Here is an 11,957-nt window from a genome sequence, read left to right as displayed (position 1 = left end):
GGCTTATTGGCTCACTGACGCTGATGAGATTAACCCCTTAGGTATCGAAATTTGGTACCGAACAACAAGACGTTTTTCGATACTCGATGGTATCGAGGCAATTCGGTCGGTGCCTAAAAAGTATCGAACTCGATACCCAGCCCTTGAAGACACTGGCTTTCCTTTGCTAAAGTAAGGAAACTTTGCATCCTTTGCTCCTGTAAACAAACTCGCGAGACTTATGTTCGCATATGTTCTGCGTCATCCGCCGGAACGGCTTGCACATATTACAGTCAGCAGAAGTGAGACAAAATTATTACGTTTTGAATATGGATATTTTTCTTACAAAAATGCATGGATTCGCTACAGGAGGCCTTTATTCACCCCCCGGAGCCGCGTGAGGTACGTTTTATTATGGATGCACACGCTTTATTTGACGTCTTTTGGACTGTTGAACAAAAACACCCACCTACTTCCATTCTAAAGCTTGCAAGAGCCAGGATAATTTTTTATATAACACCCATTGAATTCGTCTGAAAGAAGAAAGCCAACATGGGCTTATTTTCTAACCCTTTAATAAGCATTTTTGGAAAAAAGAAAATCCTCTAAATGTCAGCATGACCAGAACAAAATATGAGGATTAATCAAATAAATGCAACCTTGTGATCAAAAGAGACTTCTTTCAAAATAATTTAAAAATCAGACCCCAAACTTAAACGGTAGTGAACGTAATATGTTATTATCACAGGAATAAATTAAGTTTTAAAATATATTCAAACAATTTCAAGAAATTGGTTACTTTAAATTGTCAATGTTACTGTTTTTAACTGTATTTTTGATCGAATAAAAGCAGCCTTATATACACAAATAAACTATTCTGAAATAAATGATGAACAAAAGAGAGAGACAGTACTGTCAGCGGTGCTTATGTGGGCGACACAAGTTCGAATCTGGCTTATGTCATTCATTTCCTGCTCCCTGCTTTTCTCCCTGTCATTTCCGGTCTGCTCTCTAACTATCCCTATCATTAAAACAGCAAAAAGAACAACACATGACAGATCTTGGCGAGTTTGAACATAATTGTAGACCGTGTCACGTTGAATCATCCTATGTCGATGATGATGACACATAAATTAATCAGCAGCTCTGCTTAACCTTCTTTCTCTGGGATTCTCTGAATATTAACAATCACATCTAGCTGATAAGGATTTTTAATTAGACTACTAAACAAGATGAGAGAGAATCTTCTGGTTATTCTGCTAAATTTATAATGTGACATTTCATGTCTGTGATATGGCTGCACAATATATATCAAATTATATATATATTGTGTGTATGTACAGGTTTATATATTCTGGTGGGGACTTAAGCCTGACTACACATGATATGGGCCGATACCGATATGGTGGCCGATATATCGTGCATCCCTAAAATTAATTATGTCCAATAGTGTATGTAATTCAATAAAATGATAGATTATAGATAAATAAATATGAGTTTTTTTTCTCTCCAATTAAAACAGGAGTGTCAAAGTTAAGCAAGCTTGTCACACCCAAAATAGGCCTCCTGTTGTGAGTCTTCTGCTGCTCGTAGAAGGTCGTTCACGTCTCTGTGGTTCACCTGAGATGATCGTGCTAACCACATGGTTTGACGGAGCTAAAAAACACAAGAAAAATCTTTCCACAGGAAACACTGTAGTTAGTACAGGAACTAAAAGCAACGCAGAGTGAAACAAATTTAGCTGAGGGAAAGCATTTCCTCTTCTACAACTAAACTCTCCTCTAAACAAGCCATCCGACATTTGTCACATTCTTGCCTTCTGCCAGCTTCAGCACAGGACTTTGACCACAGATGGCACAAATACAAACGTTACAGAGCCACCAAAACTAAATCAGAGTAAAAGAAGAGACAGTTTCGAAGTTACCGAGCTACAGCGGCTGACCGCTTCTGTTCGGCTGCAACCGTATGACCTACATATAAATGTCATCTGTCCGTCTGTTTGGACAAACTTGTGCTGGTTAAAGTATATATATATATATCTTTAGATGGAACTGACAAAATGGTGCCACAAGAGTTGACATGGGGAAGTAGAGCAATATTTCCCGTCACAGCTTTCTACAGGAAACGCTCATCTCAATAACTGTTAGGAGTCACACGTTTTTATTACAAAATTCAACAAATGTTAGATGGCAAGCACGTTGATTTACTTGGAGATAACCTGTGTGATTTCTGTCATACATTAAGACGAAAGGCAACTGTACTAATGAAGGTTGATTCCCCAGACGAGTGTATTTTGTCATTATATCTAAGCAAGTTGATTTAAAAGCTATAAACTGAAAGAAAGAAAAAATCACACCGTTTTACAATTTAATGATAAACCCCTACATCCTAGAAAAATATTAGTGATATTAGCTGAATAAAATATTTTATATATTTATTAATATCGTTGTTGATGTACCTCTAGTAAGTCTCTCAATAACTGTTAGGAGTCACACGTTTTTATTACAAAATTCAACAAATGTTAGATGGCAAGCACGTTGATTTACTTGAAGATAACCTGTGTGATTTCTGTCATACATTAAGACAAAAGACAACTGTACTAATGAAGGTTGATTCCCCAGACGAGTGTATTTTGTCATTATATCTAAGCAAGTTGATTTAAAAGCTATAAACTGAAAGAAAGAAAAAAATCACACCGTTTTACAATTTAATGATAAACCCCTACATCCTAGAAAAATATTAGTGATATTAGCTGAATAAAATATTTTATATATTTATTAATATCGTTGTTGATGTACCTCTAGTAAGTTAACCAGTATTGCTAGAGATGCTTTTCTTCTAAGTAATCAAATTAAGCTACAGTAAGGTAGTTGAATTTATGCAATGGCTTAATAATCATAACAACAATTAAAAATGTTTTAGAGGAATATGCATGCATGTCAAGACAGATGGCTGTTAACAACATGCTTCTGTTGCTTAATAGTCAAAATGTGCTGAAAAATCTGTTCTTTGTGCAGTAAATCATCTCAACAAATATGAAAAGATGACATCTTTTAGTTCATGTCAGGATATTAAAGACTGTTAAACTCTACTACATCAAAAGCCACAGTATGTTAGTTCAGTTATTAGAAATGATATGTAAATATTCATCCATATTACAATTTTTCATTGTGAATTTATTAATTTTGCAATACTTTTTATATTTAAAGAATTTGCCACTGATGATTCAAACGCGAGTTCTGAGCAGTGTAGTGTAGCGTTTGTAGTTTGTCATTTCTCCGAACACAAATGCAGACATGGATTTATGTTTACGCGGCACAACGCAACGCAACGCGTAAAAAGATAGTATAAATCATTATAATCCGTAATTATGTCCCCACTGGATGCAACAAATGCCTCGTTTATAATGGGTTTTAATGTTTTTGTCTCTTCGCTCCGGCCTGGACAAGGCGTCACAGTATGGTGAGGGGCGTAACATTTCCGTCACACGCTTGAGGTATTCGGCCAATCACAACGCACTGGATAGCTGGCCAATCAGAGCACACCTTGCTTTTCAGACCGATGAGCTTTGTAAAAATCGATGCGTTTCAGAAAGGCGGGGCATAGAGGAGAAACAATAATGTACAGATTGTAGAAAATAATGTGTTTTTTTTACCTTAAACTGCATAAACACATTTCATTACACCAAATACACAAAACAATGTTCTTTTTAGCAACATCATATGACCCCTTTAAATAGGTTTGTGAGCTATTTGAGTGAGTATCAGTATTATGTGTTGCATTGTTTACATTTTACATTAATAGATCATCATCAAGTGTCTGAGCCCATTTAGGATTCATACAATTCATAAAGGAAAATTTCTGACTGTTTGAGTAAATTATGCCAGTGCCACGCCCTGCCATATTCTTTGGCCTCAGGTGGCCATATTGAATTCAGAGTTTAGCATGTTTATGATGATTATTAGTGTTGACATATCAGACTAGATGTATGCCAAATTTGGTACAGAAGAATAGCAGCATAAATGGCTGCCCACTGCTCCGGGTGTGTGTTCACGGTGGGTGTGTTCCCTGCTGTGTGTGTGCGCACTTTGGATGGGATAAATGCAGAGCACTAATTCCGAGTATGGGTCACCATACTTGGCCACATGTCACTTCACGTGTGTTTTTAAAAAAAAAATAGAATAACTTAGAGATTGGTAAACAAAAGTACATTTTTGTATAAAACCCCAAATATGATAGAAAAACAAATATGTATGTGGATTTTGATGTGACTTTTTTTTATTATGGATTATGAACCCATTTTGGCCAGAAGTGATGGTTTGAAGGTTTGAAAATATCTTAATGATGGATTTGTTTCTTACAAACGCGCAGCTTTTCACTTCACAAGACATTCATTGATGGACTGGAGTGGATTGTTGATTTTTGCAATGTTTTTATCAGCTGTTTGGACTCTCATTCTGACGGCACCCATTCACTGCAGACTCAGAGCATCCATTGATGAGCAAGTGATGTAATGCTAAATTTCTCCAAATCTATCTCAATGAAGAAATGAACTCGTGTAAATCTTAGATGGCCTGAGGGCGAGTATATTTTCAGCAGCTATATAACTGCAAATGGAGAGACTGGGCACACATGACTGCATGATTTAGCTCTTTTTATTTTCCCAGCACTGACTGAATCCCTGACACATGAAAGCCTGCTTGTTATTTGACCACCCTGAGCAGTTTAAGCCCGCCTCCTCACATTGTGTTCTCATACACGTGACATGCACATTTCAACAAGTAGCTTTCAAGCAGGTGAAAGTTGCACACGCTCGAGGAACACGCCAGACACGGATGTGCGGTTATACACATTTAACACAGATCATCAGCTGAAAGGAAAAGAAGAGTATTCTAATCATTTCCGACAGGAAGCATGAAACGTTTGTGTTGATCATATAGTGTGCAACAGAGTCACCTGCTGGACACGTAGGTTATTACAAATACTTTTGCACTGTAATTAACAATATGTGCCTGTATCTAATTATTATTTAGTAGATTTTTTTTCTTGCATGTCTTACCCTAATAATGTATCAAATCAAGCAATTAATCAATCAAATACATTTTATATTATTATATTATGGTAAGATGCTTTAATATATAATAATAGCAATTATTATTATTGTTAAAAAAATTGTATGTGGTTATATAATTTTTTTTTTCTAATGCTCATTTACTTTATGTGAGTATATATAGTTTTACTATAAACTGTGCAGTCTGTAAATAAAATAATTTAAGTAAAAATCTTACAATAAGCCTCCCACGGCTTATTGATTTATAATATGGATCTGTGAAGCCTAATGACATGATCTAAAATCATTTGAATGATTTTAATAAAGTGATGTGATTACATAAACTGCAGGATTATGGTGCAGTGTTGCAGAACATAGCATTACATGAACATTCCAGCACACTATGCATAGAATGACCAAACAGTCTGTCATTTGTGACATATCCTGTTTTCACAGTCATAAGTTGTGCTTTCTCCAGCAGTTATTGTTTTCAGTATGTGGGTTTACCAGGCTTATAAAACACAAATGCTTTACTTATATCTGATTGTATAAGCTTTACTGAAAAAAGGTTGAGGTAATAATGCAAAACAATGTAGACTGGCCTTTTCCGTCATATTGTTAAAGTACAGTACCCTTGATTTTTAATAATCGTCCTATTTGAGGTATTCCACATAGAAAGAACAGAAATAGAAAGAAGTTAGAATATTTATTTCACATTATAGGAAAGATGCGCTACAACTACCCAAAACTGGCCGCGCTTCATGCGATATGGCCATAGAAGATTTCATTTCGCTTTACTTATATCTGATTGTATAAGCTTTACTGAAAAAAGGTTGAGGTAATAATGCAAAACAATGTAGACCTTTTCCGTCATATTGTTAAAGTACAGTACCCTTGATTTTTAATAATCGTCCTATTTGAGGTATTCCACATAGAAAGAACAGAAATAGAAAGAAGTTAGAATATTTATTTCACATTATAGGAAAGATGCGCTACAACTACCCAAAACTGGCCGCGCTTCATGCGATATGGCCATAGAAGATTTCATTTCCTTGCAATGGGGACGATTTTGTCTTCACACAGACAACTGGCTGGACACCACTGGCTCACGAGGGAGTGGTCACAAGTGGCCATTTCTTTCAGTTCATCGCAGTTGCTGAACGTGTTGATGTACGGACAGGGATTAGCTAGAAGAAGAAGAGAGAATTGAAAGTCAGTGAAGCAATAAACTCTTCTCAGAGTTGCATTCAAGTCATCGTTTAGGATCATTCTGCAACTGAAAACAGAGATGCACTTACTGCACAGACCGTCTTCACAGTCGTGCGGACAAGCGGCACACGGATCGCCCAGCGAGTACGGCGGGACTCCTCTGAAATTCCCTCTGAAATGGAAAAAGAAACATGGATGAACAACACAAATTGGGTTTAATTTGGGAATAAAACCTTCAAATATCACATAGACGTACGCGCGGTAGTAATGGCATCCATAGAAGTAGGAGCTTCCACACTGAGCCACGGCACAGCCGACCTCATACGAGCTGTAGCAGACCACCTGAACACAAGCACTACATCTTACAATGTGCCATTTAATGATACTACAAACACATGCACTGCAATTCTGCTGAAAAAGAAGTGAGCTTCATTGTATTCAATGTGCATCTAATCTTGTCAAATGTAATAATTGCTATGCTTTCAAAAAAGTCCCTTATTTTGATGTGTTCACTAACATACTAATAACCCCAAGAAAAGTACAGTAGAGTAAATATACTAAATTGCAACTTCACACTCTAAAAAATGCTGGGTTGTTTCAACCCAACTTTGGGTCAAATATGGACTAACCCAACCGTTAGACCCCCTTAAATTTTTCACTCTTTGTTATATTGCACCCACACAGCACCCCATATTGACAGAAAAACACAGAATTGTTGACATTTTTGCAAAAAAATGTATGTATGTAAAAGAAACATAGTACACAGATACGTTTCAAGTCAAGTATTTTTTTTTAAAGAAAAAATATAAAATAATAGATCTAGTGTTGAAGATGAAGGAAGTATTGTGTGGTTTTTGTTTGCTTGTGATGAATCACACCTGTAGTTATTAAAAACCATCAAAACAGCAGTTAATTAAAAGATACTAAAAAGTTCATTTGTTCGAGGATTTATTATCTATGCGTTAATATTTATATTTGTTATTACGGATTTAAGTATCAAAATTGGTATGGGGTCAATGTATTTCCAATTTGTTTAAATATGTAACAGCTAAAGGTGATTCACTTCAACGGCTGAGACTTCATTCCTCCCAAATGTGTCATTAATTGCGATAATTTGATTAAAAATAATAAATAAATTAGGTCATTGTGACTTTTCAATCTACTGAGATTTAAAAGTCAGAATTTTTAGATATAAATTCAAAATTCTGACAAATTTTCTCACAATTCTGATTTTTTTTTTTTTAGAATTGTGCATTTACATCTCGCAAGTTTCTTTCTTTCGCAAGTTCAAGTTTCTCGCATCTTGCTGTTTTTTCCCAATCAAAGAATTAAAAAAAAAAGTTAATTGCAACTTTTAACTCACAATTTTGACTTGTTCCTGCAATTGTGAGTAAACATCTCTTTATATCTTGCAATTCTGATTTTGCAAGATACTTTTTCTTTGTGAGATAAAGTCGCAATTAACTTTTACTTTTATTTATTTTTTTATTCCAAGGCGGAAATCAGCTTCCATAAAATTAGTGACCTAGAAATAGTGCAGAATATATATTCAGGTCTTTCTTTAAAATGTACAGGTTTTTAAAAAACTGTTTTAACTTTCAATGTTTTTAAAAATGTATGTAAAAGAAACATAATACACAGATACGTTTCAAGTCAAGTATTTTTTTTTTTTAAAGAAAAAATATAAAATAATAGATCTAGTGTTGAAGATGAAGGAAGTATTGTGTGGTTTTTGTTTGCTTGTGATGAATCACACCTGTAGTTATTAAAAACCATCAAAACAGCAGTTAATTAAAAGATACTAAAAAGTTCATTTGTTCGAGGATTTATTATCTATGTGTTAATATTTATATTTGTTATTACGGATTTAAGTATCAAAATTGGTATGGGGTCAATGTATTTCCAATTTGTTTAAATATGTAACAGCTAAAGGTGATTCACTTCAACGGCTGAGACTTCATTCCTCCCAAATGTGTCATTAATTGCGAAATTTTTATTAAATATAATAAATAAATTAGGTCATTGTGACTTTTCAATCTACTGAGATTTAAAAGTCAGAATTTTTAGATATAAATTCAAAATTCTGACAAATTTTCTCACAATTCTGATTTTTTTTTTTTTAGAATTGTGCATTTACATCTCGCAAGTTTCTTTCTTTCGCAAGTTCAAGTTTCTCGCATCTTGCTGTTTTTCCCAATCAAAGAATTAAAAAAAAAAAGTTAATTGCAACTTTTAACTCACAATTTTGGCTTGTTCCTGCAATTGTGAGTTAACATCTCTTTATATCTTGCAATTCTGATTTTGCAAGATACTTTTTCTTTGTGAGATAAAGTCGCAATTAACTTTTACTTTTATTTATTTTTTTATTCCAAGGCGGAAATCAGCTTCCATAAAATTAGTGACCTAGAAATAGTGCAGAATATATATTCAGGTCTTTCTTTAAAATGTACAGGTTTTTAAAAAACTGTTTTAACTTTCAATGTACAATGTAAACAAACACGTGCGTGCACACACACACACACACACATATATATCTTTGTCATCAAAATATTATAAATATTAAAGTACTGAAATACTTCAGGGTTTCACCATCGGCTTGCTATTTGGAGGCTTTATGAGCTTTGTAAAGCTGCTTTAGAACACTATGTACTATGAAAAGTGCCCTAAAAATAAATGAACGGACTGTAATTGCGGGTAACATACCGTCAATAATGCGGCTGCTCGGTGGTCCATGTGTCACGTTACACTGATCAATCCAGCCTTGTGCTGACTGTGCCACAGCATCGCTCCAACTCTATAAATGACACAAAACACTTTCCATTCAGCATCTGACAGCATTTCACTAAGATGCATGTTTAAGATGTGAATTATAAGGGAATGATTTACCATTTTGAGCATGTTGCTGGCAGTCGGCTCCACAGCCCTTCGGTAGGCATTGTGCACATCCACGATCTCCTGCTGGACAGAAGGCAGGTCCGTACAGACGCCTGTGAGGGGGAAAGGCAGAACAATCAGTCTGAAGTATTTTCAGATGATGCATATTAATGCATATGAACCAGATTTATAATAGGCAGTATGGTAATATAAGCTTACCTGACTGGAAATCCCACCACATGAAAAGAGACAAATATGAAAGATGATTATTTTTGCTTATTGATGACAAAATCTATAATACAACTATAAGAAATGTTTATTCTTTACTGTATATATAGATTACAGAACTGATTTCAAGCATGTTCATGACATTTTTAAAATCATTAGAAACCAGTTTAGTCAAATGTTCCTCATAGCAAATAATAAGTTACCGGTATCATAAGCAAAATAGCAATTTATTAAAATCAAACTCACCAAGCTGCAGGCAGCGCTCATATGGAGCAACCCCAAGATACAAACTGTTACTGCAAACATTTTTGCGTCCTTCTGTCCAGCAGATTGCAAAGGCAGTATGTAAAAATAAATACATAAATAAATAACATAAAGTAAATTTTTTTTAATTAAAGTAAAAAAGTTAGTAAGATCTTTTAATATAAAATACAAGTCGTAAGAAAAATAATTTAGAATATTTAAAATATATATATTTTTACTATAATCACAGTAAAAATGTCAGGAAGAAACTGAAATTTCAATTTTGAAAGCTCATTTCATAGTATAAATTGTAAAAAATTATAATTTAGAATATTGTGAAATATTGTTTACACTACAGTTACAGTTAACTGTTAGGATGAAAGTCAAATTTCAATTTTGAAAACTCCTTTTGTAGTTCTTTTAAAATATAAATAGTAAAAAATAGAGAAAAAAAACTTTCATATAAAAAAAATACATTTTAAAAATACAAATTGTAAAGATAAACTATCATTTAGAATGTAAACAAAATCCACTACAATAGCAGTCAAAATGTTATGAAGAAACTCAAATTTCAGTTCTAAAAGCTTCCTTTCTCAGACATATGCAATATAAAATATAAATCAAATATAGTTCATAACAATCCGATCTGCATTCTTAACTCTGCTCCTCACCTGCCCATATGATGGAGGCGTCTGCAATGTTGTGGTCAAGTCCCACACTATTCCCTTTATATTCCCAGCATCTTAATGATCTCAGGAACATGTTCCCATGTCTGGAGTGACATGTGACACCGCTTGAGCAATATGTTCACAAAACAATACAAAACCTGAGAGGTTAATAGTAGAAGCAAACACGAGAGTGTAAACACGAGGGTGTAGGTTTAGTTTAAAGAACAGCGTGAATTAACCCGCAGAAGAATGAGGCAAGATGTCTAAAGAACCTGCAAACAAAGCAACAATGATAAATCGAACGGACAACGTGGCAATGGACCAGAGCGTACAGCTAAAGAATACACATTATACGTCTTATTGAGAGGAATAATTAAACAGAAACTGTAGACTTTACTTTCTCTCAATCACCCTCATGCATTCAGACTATTACAGTGTGACGTTTGCTATAGTGTACTGTATTTCATCAAGGGATTTTTGACACCAGGTTCAGTCTGACTGAGCAAAATAACCGTGCATTTGACCTGGATAATTAACAAACAGAAACATTAGAGTTATATCAGATAAAAACATTCAAGCTTATAAGCGTTCGGTCACATCAGCTGTGTCTCCAGGGCTTTACTGTGGTTTTTCAGTGGGTTATAATGCAATGGAATGTAATCTTTCAAAGCATGACAGAATATTGCATAGAACTGACTCTTTTTACATCATCGTAAGACCTTTAGATTTATATTGAACTATTCATTGCCTTGTCTTAACAGGATGATTTGATGTATCGGATGGCATTATTCTGCTGCAGGAGTGACAGGTTTATATTCCTGCAGTTAGTGACGAGCACAATGCCTCTCATGAGTACAATCGCTGAGTGATAAATGACGCATTTACAGCAGGCTGAGCAAATCTGACATAAAGACCACTGCATTCAGACTGGATATTCAGATGTCAGGTAAAGGCAAATCGTCTACAATGAGCTATAATTATGTATTTGTAATATGTTACATATTATATTTGCATAGGATTCATTAGACACACAATTAAAAAAAACTCAAAATAGTTTTTTGAAGTTGTAAATGAAACAGATTAAAGGAGTATGCTTTACAAGAAAATACTATTTCAGTTTTTCTGCTTCAAAATTTCACATTTAATTCAGTGTTACTTGCCATTTCTTTGTAATTGCATGTGATTTCTGAATGATTTTTTTTTCAGTATATCTTACATGTTTAATATATATTAAATGAGAAATTAATAAAATGTTATAATACAATTCATATAATACATAACAAAATGTTTCATTACTTGTGAGAATTTTCCTTGATTTGGGACCTAGAAAGACTGCAAAACATATTTTCAGGTATATATTCGGGTCGTTACTTCCATGTTTAAAAAATATCAATGAAATTTTGAACTATTAATTAACTTTGTTCATTTGGACTCATATATTATCCATCTACTGTATCTATCTAATATCTATCTGTATCTAAAATTATTGTATAAAATACTTCAATTTTACAATATAACACTTCATATATGGGATATAATTATATATCTGTTTTATATTAAACTACATAATTTATAAAATGTAATAATGGAATTTATATAATATATAATTAGTACAATGTTGCAAATATATTCAGGTCTTTTTGTTCACTTCCATAAGTTACAATTTATATATTTATATATATATATATATATATATATATATATAT

The 11,957-nt window shown here is 33.8% G+C and overlaps 1 pseudogene; it reads right to left on the bottom strand.

Moving 5' to 3' along the window:
• Positions 1-6,073: 6,073 nt before the first annotated feature.
• On the bottom strand, positions 6,074-9,646 carry LOC107592548 (cysteine-rich venom protein ENH1-like; annotated as a pseudogene).
• Positions 9,647-11,957: the final 2,311 nt, after the last annotated feature.

The sequence above is a fragment of the Sinocyclocheilus grahami genome, unplaced genomic scaffold (assembly GCF_001515645.1).
Source record: "Sinocyclocheilus grahami isolate Dianchi unplaced genomic scaffold, SAMN03320097.WGS_v1.1 scaffold153.1, whole genome shotgun sequence".
In the NCBI taxonomy this organism is placed as follows: Eukaryota; Metazoa; Chordata; class Actinopteri; order Cypriniformes; family Cyprinidae; genus Sinocyclocheilus; species Sinocyclocheilus grahami.
The sequence above is the reverse complement of the archived record's forward strand: the minus strand, read 5'-3'. Positions and strand labels throughout refer to the sequence as shown.